Source organism: Bos taurus, chromosome 3, assembly GCF_002263795.3.
Source record: "Bos taurus isolate L1 Dominette 01449 registration number 42190680 breed Hereford chromosome 3, ARS-UCD2.0, whole genome shotgun sequence".
Taxonomy (NCBI): domain Eukaryota; kingdom Metazoa; phylum Chordata; class Mammalia; order Artiodactyla; family Bovidae; genus Bos; species Bos taurus.
The window spans coordinates 71,601,521-71,619,369 of NC_037330.1; the positions used below are offsets into that span (position 1 = coordinate 71,601,521).

A 17,849-nucleotide genomic window follows, 5' to 3' on the forward strand; every position below is an offset into this window, starting at 1 on the left:
ATATAGCTATCTATACAAAATGATATTGCAAGATTACTTTAATTGGGATTTATTTCAATAATGCAAAGTTGGTTTGATATTTGTAAATCGATGTAATTTATGTTAATAGACTAAAAAATTATATAACAATCTCAGTGGATATAAAAAATGTATTTGACTTTAACAAAACTCGACACCCATAATGATAAAAAAAGTTTAACTAAAACTAGAAAACAGTTTTATCAATCGGATAAAAGACATCTATGAGAAATCTATAGCTAATATTTTACTTAATGGTGAGACACTGAAGACTTTCCCTATAAAATTAGAAACACAGAAATGATATCTATTTGTCATTGTACATGATGCCTCTAACTTCATAGTAAGCAATGTGTACCAAAACAACTTGAAAGGAAAAAGTAGAACTGTATTTGTAGATTACATAAGCAAGTGCATAGAAAATCTTATGTAATCTACAAAATACAACCACTAGAACCAACAAATAAACTGTGTAAATCACAAGATACAAAGTTAACATGGAAATCAATTATGTTAATATATATATATATATATATATATATATATATATATGCTTTGAACTGTGGTGTTGAAGAAGACTCTTGAAAGTCCCTTGGACTGCAAGGAGATCCAACCAGTCCATTCTAAAGGAGATCAGCCCTGGGTATTCTTTGGAAGGAATGATGCTAAAGCTGAAACTCAAGTACTTTGGCCACCTCATGTGAAGAGTTGACTCATTGGAAAAGACCCTGATGCTGGGAGGGATTGGGGGCAGGAGGAGAAGGGGACAACAGAGGATGAAATGGCTGGATGGCATCACTGACTTGATGGACGTGAGTCTGAGTGAACTCTGTGAGTTGGTGATGGACAGGGAGGCCTGGTGTGCTACAATTCAAGGGGTCGCAAAGAGTTGGACATGACTGAGTGACTGAACTGAACTGAACTGATATCAATTACAGATATGGAATAAAAAACTGGAAAACAGAATATCATTTATAGTGCTATCTAAAAACATGAAATAATTCGACATAATAGTATCAAAAATTGTGTAAGACTACATTAAAAACAAATTCCTGAGAGAAATTAAGACCTTGGAAAAACGAAGAGATATGTGTCCAACCTCTAAGTGTTAATGCTAGTTCTTTTGATGTTTATATCTTTTTTTTTTTTTTTTGGCTGCAATGTATGGCTTACAGGACGTTAGTTCCCCAACTAGAGAGATTGAAACCAGACTGACAGTGAGTCCTAACCATTGAACCATGAGGGAATTTCTTTGATGTTTGTATTATTCTATGACTGCATTTTGGCCTACAGTAATTGGGAGAATTATAGGCTGTAGTACGCATGCTATTTCAGAAATGCATGCACCTTAGAATCAATTTAACATGGCAGTAACTAATATTTATTGACCACTTATAAAATGTCAAGAATATCAGTTTTAGATATATCATGCTTTCTCATTTAGTCTTCTCTAGTTACCTGTCTTTATTCTTATTTTATAAGCAATGAAACTGAGACCTAGGATCATATAATTGGAAATGGCCAACTGTGAATATAAGTTATTTGTCTCCAGAGATAGAACTGCAAACTATGTTATCTTTTCTCAATCTAACAATCTAAATTTCCATGAAGAAGTAGTTCTTGTTTCAAAAACAATATTACCAAATGCATGGTCTCAGTTTCAAATCTAGATGTAAATTACTCAATAGGTCATTGTATCCTCATGTATGAAGAAACACTGAGCTTGTCAATTATTTGCAGTCTTTAAAACTTATTTTCTTTCAATTATGTATAGTTCTCCAAATCATAAAATGGTTGTTAGGAGCCTGTATGCATTTATACTTAGACTTCGATTGTGTATCATATTAATTGTAGAGTATAGCAATTCCTATTGAATTTATTTGTATATAAATGAGAAATAAACGCCAATGCTAATAAATAGAAAACACTCACAGGCAGAAATGAATCTTAAAAGCATATGATTCTTATTCAGAGAGCTTTGGCTGTTTATAATTTGAGCTGAGCAAGTAAATGTTATATTTTTAGTGCCTATTATAACAAAGTATTAGCATCATCCAGCAAACACTATGAGAAAATTCCTACCTCCTACAGCTATATCTACCGATAGAAATGGAGACAATATATTTTGAGGAAGCTTTTCAGCACAGATTGCAGCAGCAGGAGTGTTTTGCTCATTGTCATTTTATGTAACAGGATATGGTAATAATATCATAAATTATGAGAAATGGAAAATTATTTGCATTTTACCATAAAAATTTAATCCAAAAGAAACAAGCTGTTCTTTAATACATGGTAGAGGACAATCTATTTATCATCAAAAGATATTAATCAAAATGAATCTCAATTAATTTCATAAAATTGACAGTTGAAAAACTTGCAACTGAAACAATTGTTTTCTGAAGGAGTTAAGTGATTTGGAATCTATCTAGCATGGATTCCAAGAGAAAGAGGGTATTTCAGCTCTCCTACACGGGAATGATTGTTAAATATTACAAAATACATTCAGGTTGCTATTTTAGTTAGATAAACTTTAAGATATGTGGAATATCATAAAGTAATATGAAAAAATACAATTGCTAGTGAGAATGCTGCATAATTGTAGTTGCACCCACTAATATGTCATTAATGTCCATATATGCTAACAAAAGTCAAACATATTGGCAGCAGAAAGTATCAGTAATCCAAAAAGTTATGAATTTAATCTTGGAACTTAGTATTTCTCTCATTATTAGTGACAGCTTACTTACCATTTGATTGATTTTAGACTGAATTCAATTTCTTTCACACTCAGAGACAGTAGGTCTTTACTAATCTGCATTGCAGATTATCTACTCTTTCAGTTTCAATAGGGCATTATTATTTCTTAACATTTATCACTCTTTAAAAGATCTTTCTCTTAGAACTGCAACAATTTCTCTATTAAACAGTTATCATGCAAATGCCATTAAGTGGTAGGTATGGGAGAGAGAGAATGAGCAAGAAGGTATGAGAAACAGGGAAATGAAGAGAAAGAGAAAAGAGGGGAAGAAAGATCAAAGAAAATGATATAAGAAATGCAATATTATTTGGGGTAGAGGAAAGTCCATGAATTTTTCACAATAGCAAGATAAAAATTATACCATGTCCTATGAAAGACAGTGCTGAATTCATCAGTAGATGTTTCCTTAATAAAAATAACTTTTATTAATTTAATGCTTAATATGTGTAAATGCTTAACTATTATGAATGGATTATTTAGTTCCCATGTTAAGAAATTTGGACTTTATCCTACAGGAAATGGGTAATCGTTGGAAGTATAAGTACGGTCAAAAGATGACCAGATTTGTTTTTTTTTTTTTTTTTTTATTTCTGCACTGTGAGGCTTGTAAGAATTTAGTTCCCCAAATAAGGATTGAACCCAGGGCCATGGCAGTGAAAGCACCAAGTCCTAACTATTGGACCTCTAGGCAACTCCCAGACTTTCATTTAAAGATCAATAACAGATGATTGGAAAGCAATGATGACCTAAAGAGACCAGGAAGATTGCTGTCACTAATAATGAAGATAGAGCTAACAGCATTCAAGGAACCAGAAAGAGGCCAGTATAACTGTGGTGTCATAGGTCATCAAGGCAAATGATGGCCATTATAAGGACTCTAGTCTTGATTGTGACAATGTGATCAATGATTTTGTCTACAGAAGTGTCATGGTTTGACATTTTTTTAAAGAGAATTACTTTTGATGATATGTGGATAAAATATAGTTGGATCTTGTTTTGCAAACTGGCTTCATATAAAGGATAGGGAAAGACGGAAGAAAAAGGTGGACCACTCCACACTGGTAGATGACTGGATTAATAAGCAAGAGAATATATGAGACTTGTCATCTGTTCCCAAGATGAACAGATCTCTGCACTATCCACCAAGTCTTAAAAGTTTATATAGATGCTTCAACCAGATTCAGTCCTGTACACTATTCAGAAAGTCTCAGCATCATATTTCCATCTCATGTCAGTATCCTTATGGCAGCTTCTAGGAATAAGGAAGGAACATAGAATACACACTCTAAAGTTAAGGGAGTGACTCCAGTTGCTTGGGTTCTACTCTTGGATCAATGGAATGTCACATTGTCTCAATGATCTCCTGTAGGCAAAAAGATATGACACTGGAAGATATGCCCCACAGGTCAGTAGGTGTCCAATATGCTACTGGAGAAGAGCAGAGAAATAGCTCCAGAAAGAATGAAGAGGCTGAGCCAAAATGGAAATGATACTCAGTTCTGGATGGTTCTAGTGGTGAAAGTAAAGCCCAATGCTGTAAAGAACAACATTGTACAGGAATTTGAAATGTGAGGTCCATGAATGAGGGTAAATTAGATGTGGTCAAGAAGAAGATGCAAGAGTGAATGTCAAAATCTTTGGTATCAGTGAACATGGATGGGAATGGTAAATTTAATTCAGATGACCATTATATCTACTACTGTGGGCAAGAATCCCTTAGAAGAAATGGAGTAGCCATCATAGTCGACAAAAGAGTCTGAAATGTAGTACTTGGATGCAATCTCAAAAATGACAGAATGATCTTAGTTTGTTTCCAAGGCAAACCATTCAACATCACAGTAATCCAACTCTATGCTCCAGCCACTAATGTCAAAGAAGCTGAAGTTGAACAGTTCTATGAAGACCTACAGGACCTTCTAGAACTAACACCAAACATGATAGGGGACTGGAATCCAAAAGTAGGAGGTCAAGAAATACCTGGAGTAACAGGTAAGTTTGGCTTTGAAGTGCAAAATGAAGCAGGGGAAAGGCTAACAGTTTTGTCAAGAGACACACTGGTCATAGCAAACACCATCTTCCAACAACACAAGAGCTTACACATGGACATCATTGATAGTCAATACTGAAATCAGATTGATTATATTTGCCGTAGAAGATGGAGAATCTTTATAGAGTCAGCAAAAGCAAGACCAGGAGCTGACTGTGGCTCAGATCATGAACTCCTTATTGCAAAGTTCAGGCTTAAAGAAAATAGGGGAAATCACTAGAACCCATTCATATACAACCTATAACAAATTCCTTATTATACAATGGAAAAGACAAAGGCATTAGACAAAAAGGATTAGATTAGACATATTCAAGGGATTAGACAGAGTGCCTGAAAAACTGGACAAGAGGTTCATAACATCCTACAGGGGGTAGTGACTAAAATCAACCCCAAGAAAAAGAAGTGCAAGAAAGCAAAGTGGTTGTCTGAGGAGACCTTACAAATAGCTGAGAAAAGAAGAGAAGGGAAAGCAAAGGAGAAAGAGAAAGATCTACCCAATTGAATGCAGATTTCCAGAGAATAGGAAGGAGAGATAGGAAGGCCTTCTTAAGTGAACTGAACAATCACAACTGAACAATAACAACAAAAACAATAAGAAACCTTTGTCCTTAAACTAGAAGAGAAGCTCCCGCCCTGTGCATTCAGTTCAGATAAGTTTAGTCACCCAGTCATGTCCAATTCTTTGTGACCCCATGGACTGCAGCATGTCAGACTTCCCTGTCCATCAGCAACTCACGAAGCTTGCTCAAACTTGTGTCCATCGAGTCGGTGATGCCATCCAACCATCTCATCCTCTGCTATCCCTTCTCCTTCTGCCATCAATCTTTCCCAGCATGGTGGAGAGTTCTGACAAAACGTGGTCCCCGGGAGAAGGGAATGGCAAACCACTTCAGTATTATTGCCTTGAGAATCCCATGAACATTATGAAAAGGCAAAAAGATGCAACACTGAAATATGAACTGTCCAGGTCGGTAGATGCCCAATATGCTACTGGAGGAGAGCGGACAAATAACTCCAGAAAGAATGAAGAGACGGAGCCAAAGAAAAAACAATGCCCAATTGTGGATGTTACTGGTGAGGGAAGTAAAGTCTGATACTATAGAGTTTAAAACTGGTATTGCAATATATAAAGATGAATGGTAAAATATATGCTGATATAGAATATTAATTTTTCTTTATTTAGAATGGCATTAAAAAGCAAATAAAGCACCATGACAGGGGGGAGACTGCAGAAAAGAAGAAAAAGAAGAAAAAAAAAAACTTTGTATTTAGCAACTTCAACAGTGTCTCATTTTTTTCCACTTTTTAATTTTGCATAGGACAGCACACATGTCTAACCACTCTTGAGTATATGTACCTCATGTCTGAGGGGTGCCTAAGGGGAAAAAAATGTTTTTAGAGGTTGTAGATTAAATTTATGCAAGCTTGATTGTCAAAATATTTGGATGAGAGCCCTCATGTATAGGATATGCTGGGGTGAGTGGTATATAAGAAGAGATGAAGGCAGCCTAAAGACTGGAAGCCATGGGCAAAGAGCAACAACTTGGCTTTTACTTACCCTGAGCCCATAAATGTTCAATATATGATCCACTACTATAATCCAGGTAAGAGATGGTGCTGACAGATTAGAGATGATGTGTGTGTGTGCTCAGTCATCTCCAAACTTTTGTAGTCCCATGGACGATAGCCCACCAGGCTCCTCTGTCCATTTACTTTCCCAACAAGAATACTGGAGTGCGTTGTCATTTCCTACTCCAGAGGAATCTCCCTGACCCAGGAATCAAACTCACATCTCTTGTAGCTCCTGCATTGGCAGGTGGATTCTAATGATAAGAAAGACTTGGATGTATTTTGAAAGTGAAACATCAGTGGATGTTGTAAGAGTTGCAAGTACAATGTCCAAGTAAAGCAGGTGTCACGACTAGGAGTTTTAGCCTGAAGCATGGGAATATAGAGGTATATGGCTATATGTGTCCTAAATTGCTTCAGTCATGTCTGACTCTTTGCAACCCTGTGCACTGCAGCTCTTCAGGTTCTTCTGTCCATGAGATTCTTCAGGCAAGAAAACTGGGGTGAGATTCCATGCTCTCCTCCAAGGGCTCTTCCTGAGCCAGGGATCGAACTCTTGTGTCATAGTTCTCCTTCATGGGCTTTTCATCACTACACCACCTGGGAAGCCCAGAGGCTGTATCTGTTTGCTTATAGACATTTAGGCTTTTTCTAATTTTTCATGATTATGAATAAAACTGCTATAAATATTCACTTTCAGCATTCTGTGTGAACAAAAGTTCTTATTTTTTATAGCTAAGTAACCATGAAGGAGGTTCCTGGGTTATAATTATACTTTTAAATTTATAAGAAATTGGCAAATTTTCAAAAGAATGATACCATTTCACATTTCCATCATTGCATTTTAAGGATTCTAGTTGTTCAGCAATCTTGTCAGCAATTGTTAATGTCAATTAAAAAAAAATAGTTATCAGTATGCAGTGGTATCTCAAGGATTTTGTATGTTTTTCCTTAATTACTAATGAAATTGAGTATCTTTTTGTGCGCTTGTTATCCATCCATTCTCTTTGGTAAAATGTATACTTATATCTTTGGCCTATTTTTTTTATCGTTTTGTTCGTTTTCTAACATTGAGTTTTAGTTGAGAGTATTTATTTACGATACGAGTTCATTGTTAAATGTGTGATTTTGAAACAAATTCCAATTTGTGCCTTGTTTCTTTTTATTCTCCTAAAAGTGTCTATCACAGAACAAAAGTTTAAATTTTAATAGAGCCCATTTATCAATTTATTTATGAAGGAGTTTGTGTTTCATATTTATTAATAAAATCAGAACTAAGGACATTGTTTGAGGATAGTCTGTTTAAAGATTTGTGTAAAGCTGTAATACTGAGTGAAATTACTGAGGAAAATGATAACAATAAAGAGGACTATAGACCTGAGTATTGTGCCTTAGAGAACTTCAAATTTTACACAGGAGAAAGATGAGAGATATCCAGCAAAGTGATAAGGGAGGATCACCCTGAGATAAGAACACAGAGAAAGGGATGAAAGTCAATTAGTGGAATTGTTTCAGAGAAGAATGATCAGCTATCTAAACTCTTGTCGAAATTCCAGTGAGGTAAAGCCTAAGTGCTGATGATAGAATAATAATGAGGTGACCAGTGGTGACTTTCAACAAAAGTAGGTTTCTAGAATGATGGAGACAAAAGTCTGGTCAAGTGTTAATTCAAGAGGACACACAGGAGAAGACAAGTATACTTAATACTTTTGAAGATTTCTTTTTCTCTTGTATAATTAAGCAAAATGGGTAAGATAGAGATTATAGGGGTGAAATCAGGTTTTTTTTAAATTTTATATGAAATATATTTTATCATGCCCTTATGCTGATGATAATAGTGTAGTAGAAAAGGAGAATTTTGATGATGTAGGAAAGAGGAAAGGAAATAGTGAGGAGTCTCTCAGGAAAAGTGAGAGGAAATTGAATCTGTACACAGAGTGTTTGATCTTAGAAATGAGACTAGTTAATTAATTTAAATATGAGGAAAGGCTGAGAATGTGAGCACCTATCTATAGATATGATGGGGATTTATTTGTAGAAACATGTGGACCTGTTTAGTTAATTTCTGGTTTGTTTTGTTTATTCATTTGGTTTCGGTTTGCTGTTTTTTTTTTCTCCAGTAACATAATCAAAGCATTGAATCAAATTATCTCCTTTTATTGTGAAATTGATGTTACTGTCCCCACATCATTATAGATTCATATACACAAGTTCTCTCATTTTTCTTTATTCTTGCTTGATATCTTCAAATAGTTGAGCAATTTATTTTCAAATATTTTACAGTTTAGAAAAGTGCCTGGTTTTAAGTCCAGGCATGGTTTTAAGTCCTAAAACACACTTGATGCCAGCTCAGGGATTATCTGTTTCTAAATGTGCTTATTTAGAATTAAAATATCTTAATTTGTCCAGTCCCTCTTTACCCGTCTGTTTTGCCTCTGTTTTACCTTTGTTTTAGGTTCGAAGGATTTGTTAACAAAAGAAACCACTCATTACACACACACAATAAATGAGTTCAGTATTTAATAGAGGATTATTTTACTTAATTTCAATACATAATCATTAATAGAAACAATAGAAGCAATAGTGTTTACAGCTTCTCTGGTAGCTCAGTGCTCAAGAACCCACCTACAGTGCATGAAATGGTCAGGAAGATCCCCTGAAGAAGGAAATGGCAACCCACTCCAGTATTCTTGGCTGGGAAATCCCATGGACAGAGGAGCCTGGTGGGCTACAGTCCATGGGTTCACAAAAGAATTGGACACAACTTTATGACTAAATGACACCAATGGTGTATACATCACCAAATTAGGCTGATAATCTATATACAGATGTGAATAGTACGGGGAAGCCTCACATGATAGCAATCTGGAGTCCTAGTTGGGAAAGGTTCCAGGCAGTGCATCCACTCCAAGGGTAAGACACAAATTGCAATTCTGAAGACTCCTGCTTATAATCCCAGGCGACAAATTGATATCATCATCAGTTTGCATGCAAAAATGGAGCTCTGGTTTTCCTTTAACTTTACAATGCAGTTTGTTTCACTTTGTGAGTCACAAGATTTTCCATACTCCAAGGGGCTGACCAGGCCTACAGGGGCTCAAGAAATTCCAAGATACACTCCCTCTCCTATCTAAGATGCCCTTTGTCTTGCTGATAACAACTGGTGTGCTTGCAGGGAGGTATGTAGTCCAGGCAGGATCCAGGCAAAGTCAGAAGTTGGTCAGAGACCTGCTCCCCTACTTCTGAAGTTTGAACAAGAATACTTCCATTTTAATTTCCCTAACACCCTCAAGTAACTATATCACATGAAACTAATCAAATTTCTCCTCCCAAGTTATATCACTGTTCTAGTTCTGACAACAAAATTGCCAGTTACTTTGAGTTATAAGCAGTAGAAAATAATGATGCCAGTCTTCAATGCCATCACTCTGGACTAGTTCTGTCTTTGTTTGGACATTGCAGTGTATAGAAATAAATCACTGCCACTAGGATACTTGTAAACCAAATCTGGAACTTCCAGATTGGCTTAATTTTATATCTATTCCCAAGATTACACGCTTTCTGTTGTTTTAGAACAGCAGTGACTAATACAGAGGTACTTCTTTTTACTTGAATATAACAGGTTAAAAAAAACTCTTGTTTTATAAGAACTTATCAGAAAGACAAAAATGTGACTATAGGAACAAGATTGTACTAAAGAACTTGAGATATTTACCATTCAAATTATTTTATAACTGCTTAGAAATTTATTGTTACTTAATACATTTTGGCTAAAGTGAGTTTATAAATATGGAAGATCACTTATTAATATGAAAACCCAAATTTTTACCCAAAATTCTTGTACATGAGGATTTTCTATCTTGTATCCATTCTATTAAAGACCATATTATAAGAATGAATTCTATAAGAGATGCAGAAAACATAAAGGATACTTTATACTATTTCTCTATCTTGTAAATTCATAAGTCTGAAAAATTAAAAATCCCTAACAAGCCACTTAGTAAGAAATTCATTTGACTTTTGTTAACAAAGTGTTCACTTTATTCTATTTTCATTTTTCATAATATCTCTATCTCTGTCAACTGAGGTATCCATTTCCTGAAGAATAGGAGTTCCTGGTCACATACAATTTCTGACCCCAAAAGTATTTTAAATATTATAAGACAAAAACATTTAGATCAGGACTTTCTACCTATTTTAATATTTCTTGGAATCTAAGTTGTCCATAAGGGAGGTAGAGCAGGGAATTGGCATTTAAACATAATCCACAGAATCAAATTTGCTTGCCTAACTTAAAGTTCTGCCTAAATACATAGTTAGAAAATAAGAAATGAAAATATTTGATTTTGAGGATATCGTAGCAATAAAAGAATTCTTAAAGTTTACATGGAGTGAAACTTATAGATAAAAGAAGAAGAAATAATGGGTTTGCCATTCTTGAGTGAACTTGGAGCTAACACATTGAGTAGCCTAATCTAGAATTTATCAAATATAAAACATGGGGCAGGATTTGTGAGAATTTAAAGGATATTTTGCATGTTTTCATTACATATGGTATAGTATGGCATATTCAGAAAATGGGAAGAAAAGAAGACTTATCACCCATCCTATCCCCTACAGTTTCCCTAGCAAACAGGATATTTTATGTACCCCACGATGTTGTTTTGCCTTCCTCCTATTTTTAACTTCTAAGATCTTAGTTCTTTGACATCATGAGGGAGTAAATGCATTCATATGAGATGAAACTCTGACATATTTTCTGGGAAAAAAATGTCATGCACAGACACATACACCATGCTATTGAAATGATAATAAAAAGAGTACATATATTCTTCATGGAATAGAGCTAACAGTCATCAAATAGTTTGGAATTTTGAAATCACAAGAGCCAAATGGGGATATTAATTGATTCTCTATTTTGAGTAAGTAGTGGGCACTTAAAAAGATAGAGGAATGAAAAATGTAAAGCAGAAGAGACAACAAACTTTTTTTTCACAGTGTCATCTGAGATAGGTCCCTATATTTCTTCCAATAAATATGAAATTTTAATCAATCTGGAATATTATCATAACCTAATAATACTAAAGTTGTCTAAAACACAATAGAGAAATGGAAACTATTCACACTTTTGAAGATTCTTTCTGATTTAAAATTTGAATTTTATTCACATTGACCCTGGTTCTAACATTCCCAAAAGGATAATATTAAAGGAGAAAAAGAAATGTTGATTAGAACATTACATTTCTGATTACATATTTCATACATGTAATACATATTGCATACATGTAATATAAAACATGATAAAGAATTTTTTTCCCCACTCAAAGTAGATGGGCATGAAAAATCTTACAAGTTAACATCCAACAGTCCCAACACAGCTTTCAGATAAAATTCCTCTAATTATAGGATGTATATTTTTGCCAATTTAAATAGATTCAATATAGTTTTTGTGGCTACAGTTTCTGTGTTCTTTGTACAAATAAAAGATATATTGACAGGCACTACTGAAAATGGTAGTATCAGTAGAAAACCCAACTTTTCAGCAGTGAGTCTTCTACAACAGAAGGTAGTGCCTTCAAACAGATGTTAGATCTCTCCTGGCAGTGAGATCTTCAAAGCTGAATAAACTCACAAAGAGTGGAATGTGGCATCAGCAAACTCATTCAACTGCTAGGCATACCGTATATTTACTCACAAAATAGAGATTATGTATCAGGCAATACAGCACAAAACCTTGAAGGGCTTCATTATTGCTTTTGATTTTGCTGATTGCTTATTAACTGACTCTCTTCAGCCACCTGGTTGTTCTAAATAAAAAGAATCCACTTGTATTCTAAGTGATTATTGGCGCAGTGATTGAAAGAGGGAATCATTCCAAGAACATGTTTAGTATGCCCTTGACCGTGTGGGAAGCACCCAATAAGGAGGATAGCATGCTAAATAGGGCCCATTGCACTTGATACATCTCAAATAACTGCAAGTTGAAATATTTGAAACTAATACAATGACTACAAGGACACTCTAATGAAGCATTTCTATTTCTTATATTTAACTTCTCAATGGGTACAAATATGGAGATCATGCTCTGAGTATTTGACACCTGTACCTCTCTTAGAATCTCCTAAAATAACTTCAGCTCTAAGAGAATACACAGTTTACTAACTACCAGAAAACAAATTTCTTTTACTTTAGCCAGCATATCTAAACTTTACCTAGTAAACCTAAACTAAGACATTTTAAGGGCTTCCCAAGTGGCTTAGTGATAAAGAATCTGCCTGCCAATGCAGGAGACACAAATTTGATCCCTGGGTTGGGAAGATACCCTTGAGGAAGAAACGGCAATCCACTCCAGTATTCTTACCTAGGAAATCCCATTGTCTGCCAGGGCTACAGTCCATAGGCTCAAAAAAGAGTCAGATTCAATTTAGAGATTAAACAACATAAAAAAAAAGAAACATTTTAAAATATTCTAATTATTTTGATAAACTTTGTTGCTTTGATGTTTACTTTTCAAAAGCTTGGATAGAATGAATAATAGCCCTGTGTGAATTCCTATATATCTATATTTAAATTGTGTCGTTAAAACGTTCTCTTGCTATTTTGCTGAATGCCTGAAAGTGAAAAGGTGAAAGTTGCTCAGTTTTGTCCAACTCTTTGGGACCCCATGATCTGGAGCCCACCAGATTCCTTTGTCCATGAAATTATCTAGTCAAGAATACAGAAGTGGGTTGCTATTTCCTTCTCTGGAGGTCTTTCCAACCCAGGGATCCAACCAAGGTCTCCCACAGAGAATTTGCAGGCAAATTCTTTACCATCTGAGCCAGAAGGGAAGCCCATTAAATGCTTGAGTTGTTGTTAAAATGTTCTCATGTCCATACCTAGCCTTTTTTTACCCCCCTGTGAGGAAACATAGTCAGATTATTGCTGTAGCACAATAAACTCCATGTATCTTAATCCAGCACCATTCCCATGACTTTTTAATGATGTTTTTAATGTAGTGTGACAAAGGAGGAGACAAACACTAATGTAGGAGTTCTGTAGTATAGTTAATTTCACGGTAATTTCCACATAGCCCATTTCTAATGGTCCTGACCACTTCCCAGGTGGTGCAGTAGTGAAGAATCCATCTGCCAGTGCAAGAGACACAGGAGATGTGGGTTCGATCCCTGGGTAGAGAAGATCCCTTGGAGGAGGAAATGGCAACCCACTCCAGTATTCTTGCCTATAAAATCCCATGGACAGAGGAACCTAGTGGTCTACACAGGATGGCAAAGAGTAAGACATGGACTGAGCACACACACAAACGTCTTTGAGTAAAACAGGAACCCTATTTATGTATATATCCCCAATTCCCTTTTCTAAGTCCATATCCCTGATAATTGTTAAAAGTTATTAACCTTGTTATGAAAAATTATCTCAATGAATCATCTCAACTCCAATAGGTCAACTATAACTAGATACTGTCCAGTTCAGCTCAGTCGTATCTGACTCTTTGCGACCCCATGAATCGCAGCACGCCAGGCCTCCTGTCCATCACCAACTCCCGGATTTCACTGAGACTCATGTCCATCGAGTTGGTGATGCCATCCAGCCATCTCATCCTCTGTCGTCCCCTTCTCCTCCTGCCCCCAATTCCTCCCAGCATCAGAGTCTTTTCCAATGACTCAACTCTTTGCATGAGGTGGCCAAACTACTGGAGTGTCAGCTTCAGCATCATTCCGTCCAAAGAAATCCCAGGGCTTATCTCCTTCAGAATGGACTGGTTGGATCTCCTTGCAGTCCAAGGGACTCTCAAGAGTCTTTTCCAAAACCACATTTCAAAAGCATCATTCCTGCTCTGCACAGCTTACCTACAAATGCAGTCTTAATATTGCCAAAATGACAGCCTTCCCAAAAGAGCACCGTTTGAAACAGAGGAGCATGTCAAGTCATTGACCAGCTTGTCATTTTATATATCCATTACATTTAAGCTTTAATCACCCTGCTTTCTAATGATACATGTCAGTTTTTAAAAGAGGAAAAAACGAGCTTTCAGTTCAGGTCAGTCCCTCAGTCGTGTTCGACTCTTTGAAACCCCATGAATCTCAGCACGCCAGGCTTCCCTGTCCATCACCAGCTCTCGGAGTTTACCCAAACTCATGTCCATTGAGTTGGTGATGCCATCCAACCATCTCATCTCTGTCGTCCCCTTCTCCTCCTGCCCCCAATCCCTTCCAGCATGAGGGTCTTTTCAAATCAATCAGCTCTTTGCAACAGGTGGCCAAAGTATTGCAGTTTCAGCTTCAACATCAGTCCTTCCAATGAACACCCAGGCCTGATCTCCTTTAGGATGGACTGGTTGGATCTCCTTGCAGTCCAAGGAACTCTCAAGAGTCTTTTCCAACACCACAGTTCAAAAGCATCAATTCTTCTCTGCTCAGCATTTTTTATAGTCCAACTCTCACATCCATACATGACTACTGGAAAAACCATAACATTGACTATATGGACCGTGTTGACAAATTAATGTCTCTGCTTTTTAATATGCTCTCTAGTTTGGTCATAACTTTCCTTCCAAGGAGTAAGCATCTTTTAATTTCATGACTACAATCACCATATGCAGGGATTTTGGAGCCACCTAAAATAAAGTCAACCAGTTTCCACCGTTTTCCCATCTATTTGCCATGAAGTGATGGGACTGGATGCCATGATCTTAGTTTCCTGAATGTTAGCTTTAAGCCAACTTTTTCACTCTCCTCTTTCACTTTCATCAAGAGGCTATTTAGTTCTTCACTTTCTGCCATAAGGGTGGTACCTGTATATCTTAGGTTAGATATTTCTCCCAGCAATTTTGATTCCAGCTTATGCTTCCTCCAGCCCAGTGTTTCCCATGATGTACTCTGCATATAAGTTAAATAAGCAGGGTGACAATATATAGCCTTGATGTACTCCTTTTCCTATTTGGAACCAGTCTGTTGTTCCATGTCCAGTTCTAACTGCTGCTTCCTGAGCTGCATACAAGTTTCTCAAGAGGCAGATCAGGTGGTCTGGTATTCCCACCTCTTTCAGATTTTCCAGAGTTTATTGTGATCCACACAGTCAAAGGCTTTGGCATAGTCAATAAAACAGAAATAGATGTTTTTCTGGAACTCTCTTGCTTTTTTGATGATCCAGTGAATGTTGGGAATTTGGTCTCTGGTTCCTCTGCCTTTTCTAAAACCAGCTTGAACATCTGGAAGTTCATGGATCACATTTTGCTAAAGCCTGGCTTGGAATATTTAAGCATCACTTTACTAGCATGTGAGACAAGTGCAATTGTGCGGTAGTTTGAGCATTCTTTGGCATTGCCTTTCTTTGGGATTGGAATGAAAACTGATCAAATGAGATATTATATTCTTCTTATTTTGTGTTTTTCTGTATTGTAGAGTCTTGCAGTTTTTCAAAAATTGTTAGAGCTAGTACATAAGTTCTAGTGTAAAATAAAATCTCTTTAAGAGAAAAATATCAGGTACATTTTAACCATATGTCTTTCAAAGAGTACAGTGTTTAAAATACAAACAGCATTCTAAAAGTATCATAATTTTATAGGCTTGGGAAAAAAGGGCTATGACAGAATGTCAAAATGCAGGTCTCAAAGTGTCATAGAAGTAAAATATGATGGATTATTCCTATCAGTATACTAGCATCTATATTCTTTTACTGAATATGTATTTTCAAAGTCCAGCAACAAGGCTGCCATAAACTTCCCCACTGTTTAAAAGTGAATACATTTCAACTGAGAGCAAAAATTTTGCACTATCTGACTTTAGATATAAGAAATTGAACAGTTATTCTTCAGTTAGTTGACTGTATAACTGTAAGGGAAATGGCCTGGAAACTAGATATTAGATAAATCTTCAAAAAGCTTTGCTAATGTTGTCCAGGTTTGTTAGGGGAATTTTAGTCATATTCTATTTTAGTTTTCTCCCAGAAGTATTCATTACTCATTGAAGATTGTAGTTGTGATGCATCTGTAGTTTCATTTTTTTAAGTTGGTATAAAAAATGGTTTATTTTTCTCCCATATTCTCATCATCACTATCTTAAAGCTACAGTGGAAGAAAAATTAATTACCTATAAGTTTTCTATACAAAATAATGGATTGAGAAGGTGGGCCATGCAATCAACTTACTTTTAATAGTGCTTGAATAAGGAAAGGGGGAAATAGAGTTCCATATACATAAACTGAAATCTTTACAGCCAGGGAATTAACATTCAACTTGTTTTACTGTGGGAATTTATCTGTGTTCTCTCTCTTTCTTTAATTACCTACAGTGTTCATTCATTCATTCAAAATTCAGCAAAGATTTATTGAGTGATTATAACACGACAGGAACTGTTCTAGGAATCAGGGATATATTAGTGAACAGCGCAACCAGTGCTCTTGCCGTAACAGATCTTAAAGTTGAAGATTCAGGTTCATTTTAGGAGGGAAGGATTTTTGAACACCTTTCACTCCTCATATCAGTTGCCCTGATATGAGGATATCCCTGATATGATAGCCCTCTCCTTACCTCAATGAAGTGTTTGGAGATTCCACACAGTACAGCAAAATCTATTTTTCAACTATGGATGTGTGGTAATTATACTTTTCTTCCCTCCTCCACAGCTCTTACAACTAATCCATCACTGAGGCTTTTTTTTGCAGGGGGAAGAAACAATTCTTTGTTTCAAAGAATTCAATAAAACAGCAATAACAACACAGTGACACCACTAAATAAAACAAAGGATTTCTAAAAACTTTTTTTTGTTGTTAATGAAGAAACACTGAATGTCTAACATATCTACAGATATAATCTCCCAGGTAATACATCATTGATATTTTTGAATCTTCTTAATATTTCTAGCTCCATAGCTGATAACATATCAATGGAATGAGTCAAAAGTTGAAAGAAAGGCCAGAATTATGATTGACCGTTCTCAGAGATCAATACTAATTCTATTCTAAAAGTGAAAGTGAAGTCGCTCAGTCGTGTCCGACTCTTTGCAGGCCCATGGACTGTAGCCCACCAGGCTCCTCCATCCATGGATTTCTCCAGGCAAGAGTACTGGAGTGGGTTGCCATTTCCTTCACCAGGGGATCTTCCCTACCCAGGGATCTTCCCTACCCAGGGATCGAACCTGGGTCTCCCGCATTGTAGGCAGATGCTTTACCGTCTGAGCCACCAGGGAAGTCGTAATTCTATTCTAAACCTATGATGATTGTGTCTCTTTAAAATCTTTTTAAGGTTATTATTATTTTCTCAAATAACAAAATAGTGGCATTTATATTTGCAATGTCCAGCTGATGGATGAATTTGAGACAGAATTCCTATATAATGTTTTATCATTCATATATTTTTTCAAGAATAAAAGATATATCATCATATGCCATTATATATATGTATCAGGCATATTTCCCAGAATTTTATAAAATACATGTCTTAATTAGTGATAATAG

The 17,849-nt window shown here is 35.9% G+C and overlaps 1 non-coding gene across 1 annotated transcript; it reads right to left on the bottom strand.

Annotated features, from left to right (window-relative positions):
• Window positions 1-17,509: 17,509 nt before the first annotated feature.
• Window positions 17,510-17,581, bottom strand: TRNAC-ACA (transfer RNA cysteine (anticodon ACA)). The gene has a single exon. It is a non-coding gene; the product is annotated as a tRNA-Cys (tRNA).
• Window positions 17,582-17,849: the final 268 nt, after the last annotated feature.